The sequence below is a fragment of the Bos indicus genome, chromosome 28, assembly GCF_029378745.1.
Source record: "Bos indicus isolate NIAB-ARS_2022 breed Sahiwal x Tharparkar chromosome 28, NIAB-ARS_B.indTharparkar_mat_pri_1.0, whole genome shotgun sequence".
In the NCBI taxonomy this organism is placed as follows: Eukaryota; Metazoa; Chordata; class Mammalia; order Artiodactyla; family Bovidae; genus Bos; species Bos indicus.
Window position 1 is genome coordinate 29,227,912 of NC_091787.1, and position 15,690 is coordinate 29,243,601.

The following is a 15,690-nucleotide window of genomic DNA, read 5'->3' on the forward strand; positions in this document are numbered from 1 at the left end:
GTGATTTTTGCCATACGTCGACATGAATCAGTCATGGGTGCACATGTGTCCCCCCATCCTGAACCCCCTCCCAAATCCCTCCCACCCTATCCCTCTGGGTTGTAGTAATTTTTTTTTTTAAAGCAAGCTAATACTACTTGAAAAATTATCATTTACAAAAAAGCAACATTCCCTTTAGAAAAGGACCTGTCCATACAAACAAGAACCAATCACCAGAAGCAACAGCAACCAATATGTTAATTACCTGGGAATAAACTTAAGAAAACTTTATACTGACCCTAAAATTAACTCAAAATGTATCCAAGATTATCTTGAAATCTAAAACTATAAACCTCTTGGGGAAAAAAGAGGTGTAAATCTTCATAACCTTGATTAAGCACTTAAACATTGATATCTAGACAATAATTTCTTAGATATGACACATAAAAAGCACATGAAACCAAGGAAAAAATTAAATTGGACTTCATCAAAATTTAAAACTTTCATCTTTCAGGAAACTTAAAAGACAACCAAAAGAATGGTAAAAAAAAAAAAATTAAATTAAAAATCATATCTCTAACAAAAGTTTAATACCTAGTATACAGTATTCTTAGAACTGAACAATAGAAAAATAATCCACTTTTTAAATGAGAAAAGGGTTTGAAGAGACATTTCTTCAAAGAAGCCACAAATGGCCAATAAGTACATGAAAAAACTCAACATCACTAGTCATTCAGTTGCTTAGTCGTGTTCGACTCTTTGCGACCCTATGGACTGCAGCACGCCAGGCCTCCCTGTCGATCACCAACTCCCCGAGTTTACTCAAACTCACATCCATCGAGTCGGTGATGCCATCCAAACATCTCATCCTCTGTTGTCCCCTTCTCCTCCTGCCTTCAATCTTTCCCAGCATCAGGTCTTTTCAGATGACTCAGTTTTCAGGTGGCCAAAGTACTGGAGTTTCAGCTTCAGCATCAGTCCTTCCAATGAACACCCAGGACTGATCTCCTTTAGGATGGACTGGCTGAATCTCCTTGCAGTCCAAGGGACTCTCAAGAGTCTTCTCCAACACCACAGTTCAAAAGCATCAATTCTTCTGCGCTCAGCTTTCTTTATAGCCCAACTTTCACATCCATACATAACTACTGGAAAAATCACAGCCTTGACTAGACAGACCTTTGTTGGCAAAGCAATGTCTCTGCTTTTTAATGTGCTGTCTACGTTGGTCATAACTTTCCTTCCACGGAGTAAGCGTCTTTTAATTTCATGGCTGCAGTCACCATCCGCAGTGATTTTGGAGCCCCCAAAAATCAAGTCTGTCACTGTTTCCCCATCTATTTGTCATGAAGTGATGGGACCAGATGCCATGATCTTTGTTTTCTGAATGCTGAGCTTTAAGCCAACTTTTTCACTCTCTTTCACTTTCATCAAGAGGCTCTTTAGTTCCTCTTCACTTTCTGTCATAAGGGTGATGTCATCTGCATATCTGAGGTTATTGATATTTCTCCCAGCAATCTTGATTCCAGCTTGTGCTTCATCCAGCCCAGTGTTTCTCATGATGTACTCTGCATATAAGTTAAATAAGCAGGGTGACAACATACAGCCATTACATACTCCTTTCCTGATTTGGAACCAGTCTGTCGTTCAATGTCCAGTTCTAATTGTTGCTTCCTAATCTGCATACAGATTTCTCAGGAGGCAGGTCAGGTAGACTGGTCTTCTCATATTTGCACAGTATGTTGTGATCCACACAGTCAAAGGCTTTGGCATAGTCAATAAAGCAGAAATAGATGTTTTTCTGGATCTTTCTTGCCTTTTTGATGATCCAATAGATGTTGGCAATTTGATCTCTGGTTCCTCTGCCTTTTCTAAAACCAGCTTGAACATCTGGAAGTTCACGGTTCACGTACTGCTGAAGCCTGGATTGGAGAATTTTGAGCATTACTTTGCTAGCGTGTGAGGTGAGTGCAATTGTGCGGTAGTTTGAGCATTCTTTGGCGTTGCCTTTCTTTGGGATTGGAATGAAAACTGATCTTTTCATGTCCTGTGGCCACTGCTGACTTTTCCAAATTTGCTGGCATATTGAGGGCAGCACTTTCAGCATCATCTTTTAGGACTGAAAATAGCCCAACTGGAATTCCATCACCTCCACCAGCTTTGTTTGTAGTGATGCTTCCTAAGGCCCAGTTGACTTTGCATTCCAGGATTTCTGTCTCTAGGTGAGAGATCACATCATCGTGATTATCTGGGTCGTGAAGATCTTTTTTGTACAGTTCTTCCGTGTATTCTTGTCACCTCTTAATATCTTCTGCTTCTGTTAGGTGCATACCATTTCTGTCCTTTATTGTGCCCATCTTTGCATGAAATGTTCCCTTGGTATCTCTAATTTTCTTGAAGAGATCGCTAGTCTTTCCCATTCTGTTGTTTTTCTCTATTTCTTTGCACTGATCACTGAGGGAGGCTTTCTTATCTCTCCTTGCTATTCTTTGGAACTCTGCATTCAAATAGGTATATCTTTCCTTTTCTCCTTTGGTTTTCGCTCTTCTTCTTTTCACAGCTATTTGTAAGGCCTCCTCAGACAGCCATTTTGCCTTTTTGCATTTTTTTTTCTTGGGGATGGTCTTGATCCCTGTCTCCTGTACAATGTCACAAACCTCCGTTCATAGTTCTTCAGGCACTCTTGTCTATCAGACCTAATCCCTTGAATCTATTTCTCACTTCCACTGTATAATCATAAAGGATTTGATTTTGGTCATACCTGAATGGTCTAGTGGTTTTTCCTACTTTCTTCAATTTAAGTCTGAATTTGGCAATAAGGAGTTCATGATCTGAGCCACAGTCAGCTCCTGGTCTTGTTTTTGCTGACTGTATAGAGCTTCTCCATCTTTGGCTGCAAAGAATATAATCAATATGATTTTAGTGTCGGCCATCTAGTGATGTCCATGTGTAGAGTCTTCTCTTGTGTTGCTGGAAGAGGGTGTTTGCTATGAACAGTGCATTCTCTCGGCAAAACTCTATTAGCCTTTGCCCTGCTTCATTCTGTACTCCAAAACCTAATTTGCCTGTTACTCCAGGTATCTCTTGCCTTACTACTTTTGCATTCCAGTCTCCAATAATGAAAAGGACATCTTTTTTGGGTGTTAGTTCTAGAAGGTCTTGTAGGTCTTCATAGAACCATTCAACTTCAGCTTCTTCAGCATTACTGGTCGGGGAACAGACTTGGATTACTGTGATACTGAATGGTTTGCCTTGGAAATGAACAGAGATCATTTTGTCATTTTTGAGATTGCACCCAAGTACTGCATTCGGACTCTTTTGTTGACTCATTTCTTCTAAGGGATTCTTGCCCACAGTAGTCAATATGATGGTCATCTGAGTTAAATTCACCCATTCCAGTCCTTTTTAGTTCGCTAATTCCTAAAATGCCGACATTCACTCTTGTCATCTGTTTGACCACTTCCAATTTGCCCTGATTCATGGACCTAACATTCCAGGTTCCTATGCAATATTGCTCTTTATAGAATTGGACTTTGCTTCTATCAGGGACTTCCCTGGTGACTCAGACGGTTAAGCATCTGTCTACAATGTGGGAGATCTGGGTTCGATACCTGGGTCAGGAAGATCCCCTGGAGAAGGAAACAGCAATCCATTCCATTACTATTGTCTGGAAAATCCCATGGACTGAGAAGCCTGATAGGCTACAGTCCATGGGGTCACAAAGAGTCGGACACAACTGAGCGACTTCACTCACTTGCTTCCAGCACCAGTCACATCTACAAATGGGTATTGTTTTTGCTTTGGCTCCATCTCTTCATTCTTTCTGGAATTATTTTTCCACTGATCTCCAGTAGCATATTGGACACCTACCAACCTGGGGAGTTCCTCTTTCAGTGTCCTATCTTTTTACCTTTTCATACTGTTCATGGGGTTCTCAAGGCAAGAATACTGAAGTGGTTTGCCATTCCCTTTTCCAGTGGACCACATTTTATCAGAACTCTCCACCATGACCTGTCCGTCTTGGGTGGCTCTACACAGCATGGCTCATAGTTTCACTGAGTTAGACAAGGCTGTGGTCCAAGTGATCAGATTGGTTAGTTTTCTACGATTGTGGTTTTCAATCTGTCTGCCCACTGATGCAGAAAAATAGAGGCTTATGGAAGTTTCCTGATGGGAGAGACTGAATGAGGGGGAAACTGGGTCTTGTTCTGATGGGCGGGGTTATGCTCAGTAAATCTTTAACAATTTTCTGTTGATGGGTGGAGCTGTATTCCCTCCCTGCTATTTACCTGAGGCCAAACTACAGTGGAGGTAATGAAGATAATGGTGACCTCCCTCAAAAGATGCCATGCATGTACTGCTACACTCAGTGCCCCCAACCCTGCAGCAGGCCTCCACTGACCCACGCCTCAGCTGGAGACTCCTGGACACTCCCAGGCAAGCATGGGTCAGTCTCTTGTGGGGTCACTGCTCCTTTCTCCCGGGTCCTGGTGCACACAAGGTTCTGTTACGTCATTATGGAAATGTAAATGAAATACCGCTATGAGATACCACTTCACAGCCCCTAGGATAGCTATAGTAATAAAAAGAGTAAGTATTGACAAGGATGTGAAGAAACTGGAATACTCATACATTGCTGATAGGAATGTAAAATGGTGTAGCTACTTTGGAAAACAGTTTTCCTAAAAGTTATAGGAACTTTTCAGTTCCTAAAAAAGTTAAACATGGAGTCACCATATGACCCAACAATTCCACTACTAGGTCTATACCCAAACCAAATGAAAGCACATATCCACATAAATATTTGTACAGAAATGTCCACAGCAGCATTAATTGCAAATAGGTGGAAACAACCCAAATGATGACTGAATAAACAAAATTTGATATAACCATACAATGGAATCTTATTTGCCCATAAAAGGAAATGAAGTACTAATAATGCTACAATACAAATAAACCTCAAAAACATTATGTTACATGAAAAAAAATCTACAGACATTAAAAAGAAGCATATTAGTGATTGCCTAGAGCTGGGGGAGGGAGAGGAGAGTGACTGCTAATAGATCTGAGGTGTCTTTTTGGAGTGATTTATTTGAAAAAGGATTAAAATTGATTGTCATAATGGTTACACAACTCTGTAGATGTATTAAAATCCACTGAATTGTACACTTTAAGAGGTAAATTATATGGTATGTGAATTATATCTCAATAAAGCTGTTTGAAAAAAAAAGGAAATCAAGAACTTTCTTGGTGGTACAGTGGATAAGAATCTGCCTGCCAATGTAGGGGGCACAGGTCTGATCCCTAGTCCAAGATCAAACCTGCTGCAGAGCAACTAAGCAACAAGAGAAGCCACGGCAATAAGAAAACCACACATGGCAACTAGAGGGTAGCCCCTGCTCACAGCAACCAGAGTAAGCCTGCCCAAAGCAAAGACCCAGCACAGCCAAAAATAAAATCAATGAATAAAATTATTTTAAAAAATCAACATAAACTCTCATTTCACTAGGTAAATCTGGGAGTAGGAATGCTAGGTTCCACAGTAAGTATATATAGTGGTGGTGGTTTAGTGGTTTATTTGCTAAGTCATGGCCAACTCTTGTGATCCCACGGACCGTGGCCTGACAGGCTCCTCTGTCCATGGGATTTTGCAGGCAAGAATACTGGAGTGGGCTGCCATTCCCTTCTCCAGGGGATCTTCCTAGCCCAGAGATCAAACCCAGTCTCCCACATTGCAGGCAGATTCTTTACTGGTTAAGCCACCAGAAAAGCCCACCCATATATATGTTTACTTTCATAAAAAACTGCCAAATGTTAAAGTCGCTATACTGTTTTCATTGCCCGTGTCAACAAATGAAAGCTCCAACTGCCCCATGGTCTCGTCAGCATTTGGTATTGTTTTATTTTTCCTTTCTTCCTTCATTTTTCTTAATGTCTTAATTTTCTCACTACTGGTTTCTCATTGTGGTTTTAACTTACAACTCTTCAATTATCAATGATGTTTAGTATCTTTAGGTATATTTACTTGCTATCCATATTCCTTTTTTGGTAAAGTTTCTACTTAAATCCTTTTGTCAAATTTTTAATTAGGCTATTCACTTACTATTGAAGGTTGTGAGTTCTGTAGATATTCTGGATACAAGTTTTCTGTTAGATATGTGATAGGAGAATATTAACTCCCAGGTCTGTGGCTTGCCTTTTCACTTTCTTAACACTCTTTCAAACAGCATCAGATCAGATCAGATCAGCCGCTCAGTTGTGTCCGACTCTTTGCGACCCTATGAATTGCAGCACACCAGGCCTCCCTGTCCATCACCAACTCCCGGAGTTCACTCAGACTCACGTCCATCCAGTCAGTGATGCCATCCAGCCATCTCATCCTCTGTTGTCCCCTTCTCCTGCTGCCCCCAATCCCTCCCAGCATCAGAGTCTTTTCCAATGAGTCAACTCTTCTCATGAAGTGGCCAAAGTACTGGAGTTTCAGCTTTAGCATCATTCCTTCCAAAGAAATCCCAGGGCTGATCTCCTTCAGAATGGATTGGTTGGATCTCCTTGCAGTCCAAGGGACTCTCAAGAGCCTTCTCCAACACCACAGTTCAAAAGCATCAATTCTTCGGCGCTCAGCCTTCTTCACAGTCCATACATGACCTCAGGAAAACCCATAGCCTTTGACTAGACGAACCTTTGTTGGCAAAGTAATGTCTCTGCTTTTGAATATGCTATCTAGGTTGGTCATAACTTTCCTTCCAAGGAGTAAGCATCTTTTAATTTCATGGCTGCAATCACCATTTGTAGTGATTTTGGAGCCCCGAAAAATAAAGTCTGACACTGTTTCCACTGTTTCCCCATCTATTTCCCATGAAGTGGTGGGACCGGATGCCATGATCTTCGTTTTCTGAATGTTGAGCTTTAAGCCAACTTTTTCACTCTCCACTTTCACTTTCATTAAGAGGCTTTTGAGTTCCTCTTCACTTTCTGCCATAAGGGTGGTGTCATCTGCATATCTGAGGTGATTGATATTTCTCCCAGCAATCTTGATTCCAGTTTGTGTTTCTTCCAGTCCAGCGTTTCTCATGATGTACTCTGCATATAAGTTAAATAAACAGGGTGACAATATACAGCCTTGACGAACTCCTTTTCCTATTTGGAACCAGTCTGTTGTTCCATGTCCAGTTCTAACTGTTGCTTCCTGACCTGCATACAAATTTCTTAAGAGGCAGATCAGGTGGTCTGGTATTCCCATCTCTTTCAGAATTTTCCACAGTTTATTGTGATCCACACAGTCAAAGGCTTTGGCATAGTTAATAAAGCAGAAATAGATGTTTTTCTGGAACTCTCTTGCTTTTCCTATGATCCAGCGAATGTTGGCAATTTGATCTCTGGTTCCTCTGCCTTTTCTAAAACCAGCTTGAACATCAGGAAGTTCACGGTTCACATATTGCTGAAGCCTGGCTTGGAGAATTTTGAGCATTACTTTACTAGCGTGTGAGATGAGTGCAATTGTGCGGTAGTTTGAGCATTCTTTGGCATTGCCTTTCTTTGAGATTGGAATGAAAACTGACCTTTTCCAGTCCTGTGGCCACGGCTGAGTTTTCCAAATTTGCTGGCATATTGAGTGCAGCACTTTCACAGCATCACCTTTCAGGATTTGGAATAGTTCAACTGGAATTCCATCACCTCCACTAGCTTTGTTCGTAGTGATGCTTTCTAAGGCCCACTTGACTTCACATTCCAGGATGTCTGGCTCTAGGTCAGTGATCACACCATCGTGATCATCTGGGTCGTGAAGATCTTTTTTGTACGGTTCTTCTGTGTATTCTTGCCATCTCTTCTTAATATCTTCTGCTTCTGTTAGGTCCATACCATTTCTGTCCTTTATCGAGCTCATCTTTGCATGAAATGTTCCTTTAGTATCTCTGATTTTCTTGAAGAGATCCCTAGTCTTTCCCATTGTGTTGTTTCCTCTATTTCTTTGCACTGATCGCTGAAGAAGGCTTTCTTATCTCTTCTTGCTATTCTTTGGAACTCTACATTCCGATGTTTATATCTTTCCTTTTCTCCTTTGGTTTTCGCTCTTCTTCTTTTCACAGCTATTTGTAAGGCCTCCCCAGACAGCCATTTTGCTTTTTTGCATTTCTTTTCTATGGGAATGGTCTTGATCCCTGTCTCCTGTACAGTGTCACGAACCTCATTCCATAGTTCATCAGGCACTCTATCTATCAGATCTAGGCCCTTAAATCTATTTCTCACTTCCACTGTATAATCATAAGGGATTTGATTTAGGTCATACCTGAATGGCCTAGTGGTTTTTCCTACTTTCTTCAATTTAAGTCTGAATTTGGCAATAAGGAGTTCATGGTCTGAGCCACAGTCAGCTCCTGGTCTTGTTTTTGCTGACTGTATAGAGCTTCTCCATCTTCGGCTGCAAAGAATATAATCAATCTGATTTCGGTGTTGACCATCTGGTGATGTCCATGTAGAGAGTCTTCTCTTGTGTTGTTGGAAGAGGGTGTTTGTTATGACCAGTGCATTTTCTTGGCAAAACTCTATTAGTCTTTGCCCTGCTTCATTCTGTATTCCAAGGCCAAATTTGCCTGTTACTCCAGGTGTTTCCTGACTTCCTACTTTTGCATTCCAGTCCCCTATAATGAAAAGGACATCTTTTTTGGGTGTTAATTCTAAAAGGTCTTGTAGGTCTTCATAGAACCGTTCAACTTCAGCTTCTTCAGCGTTACTGGTTGGGGCATAGACTTGGATTACTGTGATATTGAATGGTTTGCCTTGGAAACGAACAGAGATCATTCTGTCGTTCTAGAGATTGCATCCAAGTACTGCACTTCGGACTCTTTGTTGACCATGATGGCAACTCCATTTCTTCTGAGGGATTCCTGCCCACAGTAGTAGATATAATGGTCATCTGAGTTAAATTCACCCATTCCAGTCCATTTCAGTTCGCTGATTCCTAGAATGTCGACATTCACTCTTGCCATCTCTTGTTTGACCACTTCCAACTTGCCTTGATTCGTGGACCTGACATTCCAGGTTCCTATGCAATATTGCTCTTTACAGCATCAGACCTTGCTTCTATCACCAGTCACATCCACAGCTGGGTATTGTTTTTGCTTTGGCTCTATCCCTTCATTCTTTCTGGAGTTATTTCTCCACTGATCTCCAGAAGCATATTGGGCACCTACTGACCTGGGGAGTTTCTCTTTCAGTATCCTATCATTTTGCCTTTTCATACTGTTCATGGGGTTCTCAAGGCAAGAATACTGAAGTGGTTTGCCGTTCCCTTCTCCAGTGGACCACATTCTGTCAAATCTCTCCACCATGCATAAGTTCTTAATTTTGAAGGTGAACATAGTACTGATTTATTCATTTATGGATCATGCTTTTGGTGTCTAACTTTTTGCTGATTAAAAAAAAAAAAACTCTGCTCAATCTAAGGTCCAAAAGATTGTCTTATATTTTCTTCAAGTTATTTTCTAGCTTTAGGTCTTATTTTGAGATCTATGAACCATTTTGAGCCAGTTTTTGCATAGACTATGGGGAATTGTTGCACTGAGGCTATAATAAAGAAAAATTTTCTATTTTGATGTTTGAAGGCTAACTGCCTTAAAGCCCACTTCCCTCTCCCTTTGCCCCACATCTGGATAAGTCAGTATGAAAGCCTGGCCATTCTCTCCACTATCAATGGGAAGCTAAAACCATGAACATCCCACACACGGGAACTATCACACTCCAAGTCACGATGAAAATTAAACTCAACCACCCTACTTCACTTTTGCTTCATTCTGGACTAAACCTAAGACCTCTCCTTAAGGAATCCTTTTGCGTTGACTTGGTGAGTAAATCTTATTTCCTATTTCATATCCATTGGTGCCTTTCTGTCATCTGTTACAATATTTATACAAATTCCTGAGCAAGGGGCTGCCCAGTGTCCAACAGAGGATATGAGATGCCCAAATAAGATGGAGTTTTTTTATATATGAACATACAACTATTCCAGATTATCCTTTCTCTACTGAATTGCCTTAGTACCCTCATCAAAACAAACTGACCATTTTGCATGTCTGAATTCTCTATTTTTTTCCATTGATCTGTAAGTTTGCCTATTCTCCATCTTTACTCTTGAGTATTGCAGTAATATAATAAGTTGAAATCACAAGTTTTTCAACTTTTTTGTCTTTTTCAAAATTGTTTTACCTTTTTCTAGTTCCATTGTTTTCCTATATCAATTTTAGAATCAGCTTGTTACTTTCTATAGGAAATCCTCTCCTCCTGAGATCTGGCTGGAATTGCATTGACTCTATAGATGAGCTCAGGACAAATGGTTATCTTAACAATATTAACTCTTCCAACACATGAATATGGTATCTCTCTCCACTTATGTAGGTATTCTTTGGTTTCTTCCATTAGTGTCTTGTAATTTTCATTATATAAATCTTGCACGTGTCTTGTAAAGCGAATACTAAATATTTTATAAGTTTTGGTGCTATTGAGATGGTACTTTAAATTTTTTATTTCCAATTGTCCTTGGCTATTATATAGAAATACAACTGATTGTTATATACTGACCTTCTATCCTTCAACCTTGCAGAATTCAATTATAGAGTTTTTTTTTAAAAATCTTTCTGCACAGAAAAAGATTTTCTGCACAGACATTCTGTCCACGATTAGAGCCGATTGCTGCCCTTTGAAACACACTGTTAAAAGAATTAAAACAAGCCACAGTCTGGGAAAAAATATTTCCCTATCACATATGCAGCTATTCCACTCTTAGACATTTATGTCAGAGAAAAGAAAGTATATATTCCTCCAAAGACTTATATGTGAATGCTCATAGTAGCTTTATTTATAATAGTTAAAAGCTGAAAACCACCCAAATGGCCGTCAATAAGAACATGGACTAAAACAAAGTTTTGCAGTATATCCATACAATATAATATTATCCAACAATAAAAAGACACAAACACATAATAATATGGATGAATTTCAAAGCACTAATACTGAGTTTAAGAAGCCAGACATCCCCCCCCACCACAAGAAGTACATACTATATGAGGGGTCTCAAACAGTAGGACACGACAGAGTGACTGAACTGAAAGTCCTTTAATTGTTATCAGATTGATTAAAAAAGCCCAATTCAATCCCCTAGAAAATTCCTAGTGGGAAGAAAAAATGACTAGTATAAGAATTTTTACTGTCATGTGTTTCTTTTCCAAAATAAAAAAAAGTAAAGGTAGAAAGAAAACTAGTTAAGGTTTTGCTAAACAGGTAGATAAAATAAAATAAACCACTAAATTTCAGGCTTCTCTTCACAATATTTACAGTGAAGAAATAGTTCAAGTGCCCAACAAGAAAAAAAGACAGAGTATATTAACTTGATATAATATCACTATTTACATGAAAAATATGCAAACCAAAACATGGACACTAAACATGGACATTTATATAAAACACTAAGCAGGAAGTTTAAGAAGTCCAAGAGAGTACTCACCCACTGATGACAACTATATAAGAAACATAAATCTCTATACTATATTGTTTTTGTCAATGCACAACCAAATGCACTAATAGTCACACTGATCATCCAAACAACCTCAGGAAAAGGAATGTTTTTCATTATATCAAGTTCAAAACTGTTGGAGTAAACATAATGAAATCCTTTGAGTTTCATTAGTTTTTACTGAAGCACAATTATTTGGCTAGAAAAAACTAATGAGAGAATAGCTTTAATTTATACAAATAAATTTCATAGGGTAGAAACATAAACGAAGCTTTAATTAATGAAGCTTTCACAAAACCATATACCCACTTTATTTGGCTTGTCTCATATATTCATTTACTATACACACCCACACACTCGCACCTTATAATGTAATTCTAAGATTCAAGATCTTAGGACTTCCCTGGTGGTCCAGTGGCTAAGACTCCAAGCTCCCAATGCAGGAGGCCCACTGGGTTCCATCCGTGGTCAGAGAACTAGATCCCACATATCACAACTAAGAGTTTGCATGGCACAATGGCCTGGTGCAGCCAAATAAACAAATATTTTTTAAAAGATTCAAGATCTCACTGTAAGAAGAGCAATAAAGTGTAATGCCAAGGGTCTATGCAATTTATTTACCTTCAAGCATTTTCCACTTTTAGAGCAGAACCAAAGATATGTTACAATATGTAAGGGGGTGAGGGGAGGCCAACATGATGTATAATTACCTAGGCAATTAAGCAATTCAACAATTCTCCAACTAACTTATTCACTTTGTTAAAAACTATTCTCTGCACAGTTGTTCAGTCATGTCAGACTTTTCGTGACCCTTCGGACTGTAGCCCACCAGGCTCCTCTGTCCAGGGAATTTCTCAGGCAAGAATACTGGAGTGGGTTGCCATTTCCTCCTCCAGGGTATCATTCCCAACCCAGGAAATGAACCCATCTTCTGCACTGCAGTCGGATTCCTTACCGTTGAGCCATCCAGGAAGCCCTAAAAACTCTTTTAGCCAAAGTTTACTAGGGTAATCTATACAGTCAAGGCCAGTCAGATATAAAGCCTAGATCTATTTTCCAAAATATTCAAGAAATCCTGCCTCAAGATACCTAGATGCCTTTATTCTGTATCTCTTTTTACTTTTTAGTTCTTAACAGGGTTAGGGTTTTTAGAATTTACAGATGCACTTATGGAGGGAGAGAATTTCTGTAAATGGTGATTAAAATTCCACACTGATATGTGTACTTGCATTTTCAGACCCAGAGTCCACACCTTCTATCAGATTTCCAATGGACTTCACGACCACAAAATAGGTTGAGAAGTACTACTATGAATCCCACAGGGATACTTTTCAAATCTAAGTGATGTAATTATATTTCTCCCAGTTGATAACTGCTAAGTAAAATAAGGCATTCTATTCACAGAAGTGAAGGCTCACAAGCTTTAGGCTGCATCCATGGAATAAAAGCAGGAGCTCAAACCTATCTGCCCTATAAAAGATACTGCTTGTCAGTATACAACCCACTCTGAGGTAACAGAAAAGGTTAACATCTCCTTACCAAAAAGCAAAGATTCACCTGCAACAACCTGCAGTACTCTGGTAATACACAGCCTTTTTTTTTTTTTTCATTAGTCTTTTACACTAATTTTTTCTGCAATAATTAAAAGTATATTTTCATTTTTTTCACTATTTTAATTACCAAAATGGCAAATACAATTATCCGCTTACAAAAATCCTTGATTTTCAGTACTTCAAAATAAAACTCATTGTAGGATATCAAAGGAAATAGCATTCTTCACCTAAAGACACAAAGTAATCCTTTTCGTAGTAACTATGTTAAATCTATAAGAATCCTTTGCCATCAGACATCTAAAATATCACAGGACTTAAGGCATAATGTACTAAAACCAAAACTGACAGGACTTTCAAAACTAAGTAACAGGACTTCCCCGGTGGTCCAGTAGTTAAAAATCCGAGGACCTGGATTTGATCCCTGCCTGGTCTGGAAATATCTCACATGTGAAGGAGTAACTAAGCCCATGTGCCCAACTACTCAAACCCCTGCAGAGCTCTAAAAGAGAAGCCACCGCTATAAAAAGCCTGTGCAGGGCAACTAGAGAGTAGTCCCTGCTCACCACAATTAAAGAAAGCCCATGGGCAGAAAGGGAGAGCCAGCACAGCCAAAAATAAATAAATAAAAAAGTTTTAAGGTAAGTAATAAAACTTACACTTCCCACGATTGGGGGGGAGGAAGGTAAATATGAAGTTCATCGTTAAGATTAGGAATTACATTCACAGGCGAAAAGTCAAAGTTTAAAAAAAAAATCACTGAATGTCTACTTAAATTTTAAATCAAGGGAAAAACCCTTATTCAAGGTTGTTCACTTTCAGCTTCTTAAATATTTCTTGCTTATTATATCCATTTTTCCCACAGATATTTGATCAGAAAAATCCCTTTTAAGTGTTTCATAAATTAAATTCCAGTATTCCCGCTATGAATATTTCATCAGATTTTTAGGAAAAGACTAGCCTCATTCATAAGCTACATATAAATCTAAAAGGGGAAATACGTTTCTTGCCAGAACCTATTAAAAAAAAAAAGAAGAGGCAAAAGTTGATGAAAGAACACTGCTGCCACGTCTTTTCCCTTCCCCCACTCAGTAGTGGCTATTCCATTCCTTCAGAGTGCATTCCAAGGGAAAGTCCAAGAGCCACAGCTCTCAAGAGAAACCAGAAACAGTTAAGTTGAAACTGGCAAGCCTCTTTGGCCTTTTAGATCAATTTCCTAAAAGGAGATCCAGCTTCTACTTCATCCCTTTCTTAAAGCAAACAGTGCAAAATTCCAAGTCCTGTCCATTCTATCCGGAACGTCTATGTTGTTAGTGTCTACGACCTGACTGCATTTAATACATTCGATTATTTAGGAGAAATGGTCTTATGAAACCATTCCCCTCGCCCCCTTAAAAACATGCAGCTGCGGGCCATCCATGTAACTCAACTCAGACTTCTCACACAGCCACGGAATTTGATTTACTGATGTGGACTTTTAAAAGCTGCAAATTCGGCTGAGAGAAAGAGAGGGGGAGGGGAGAAGCTCATGTGCCTTTAAAAAATTTTTGTAGCAGAAGAAGGAAGGAAGAAGACTAGCTTCCCTGATCACTGGAAGTTCTGACAGCCGACTTCCTCAACCTAGCTGCCGGAAACTCGCTGCCCGGGGCTACCTCCAGCTGCTCAATCAGCCCGCGGCGCGCAACAGATGAGTTAAACCTGAACTTTCCCGGGTAGGTCTGCTTCCCAGACCCCACGACTCCGGCAGAATAAAAATGCCCGAGCGCTTCAGCCTCTGGTCTAAGCTTTAAAAACCGCTCTCTATTGCCACATGCTAACCATCTGCGGCTGTGGAGGCCGAAAACCCTTGCATACCCCTCAGCTTTGAAGGGAGGGACCCACGTAGGCGAGGCGCTTGGAAAACTCAACAGGGTGATTCCTCCCCAGGAAGGAATATTCAAGAAAGTGCTGGTCCCCGGGGCGGAGACTGAGGCTGCCGCAGCCCTAGCGGTCCGGGGCGCCAACCTGCGAGGCGGTGGAAAGGGGAGCACGGAGGACAGCTAAAGGGCCTCTGGGGCTCCCAGGGGAAACGGGGCTCAGGGCGAGTCTCCAAAGGAGAAAGTACTGAGGCAACAGTAGTAAACTGGGGAGCACACCCCCCGCCCCCGAGCCATACCACGAGAGGGGGCAGGGACCAGACCAGCAGAGCCATCGAGAAAGGCCACGGCTGCCCAAGGACTGCAGCCTCAGTCCCCAAGGTCGGGCGAATGTCTCACCTGGGAAGTGGCACGCGAGAGCTGCGCGTTCTTCAGTACCCGGTCGCCTGCACCCGGCCGGCTACCTACTCCTTTCCCTCAGCCCGCTGGCGGCGCGACTGGGCAGCAGAGGGAGCCAGTTAGCCCTTTTATAACCTCCAGACTGCGACGGCTGCGCTGAGGAGGAGGCGACTGCAACCCTCGCTACGTGAGCTCGATCACACCAGCGGCCCGGCGTCTGCGCAGGCGCCCAACCCCGGCCCTCTCCGCCCCTACCCGTGGCCCACGGCCCACGCCCCGGACTCCTCACCAGCCCGTGGAGTCTGAGGCCGAGAGGAGGGACCGGCGGGCGGGCCTGGGATGTAACGCGCCTGCGCGGGGCTCTCACCACGCCACCGTCTCCATGGTTACTTGGGATTTG

At 41.0% G+C, this 15,690-nt stretch overlaps 1 protein-coding gene across 5 annotated transcripts in view; it reads right to left on the reverse strand.

The window, feature by feature from the left end:
- P4HA1 (prolyl 4-hydroxylase subunit alpha 1) overlaps positions 1-15,481 on the reverse strand; it is a 100,324-nt gene extending 84,843 nt beyond the window's left edge. For 4 of the 5 annotated variants that reach the window (XM_070781815.1, XM_070781817.1, XM_070781816.1 and 1 more), the window contains exon 1: positions 15,291-15,481. The gene's annotated coding sequence lies outside the window, so the exon portion shown is untranslated. The remainder of the gene's footprint in view (positions 1-15,290) is intronic. The other variant, XM_070781814.1, reaches the window with a different exon arrangement.
- Positions 15,482-15,690: the final 209 nt, after the last annotated feature.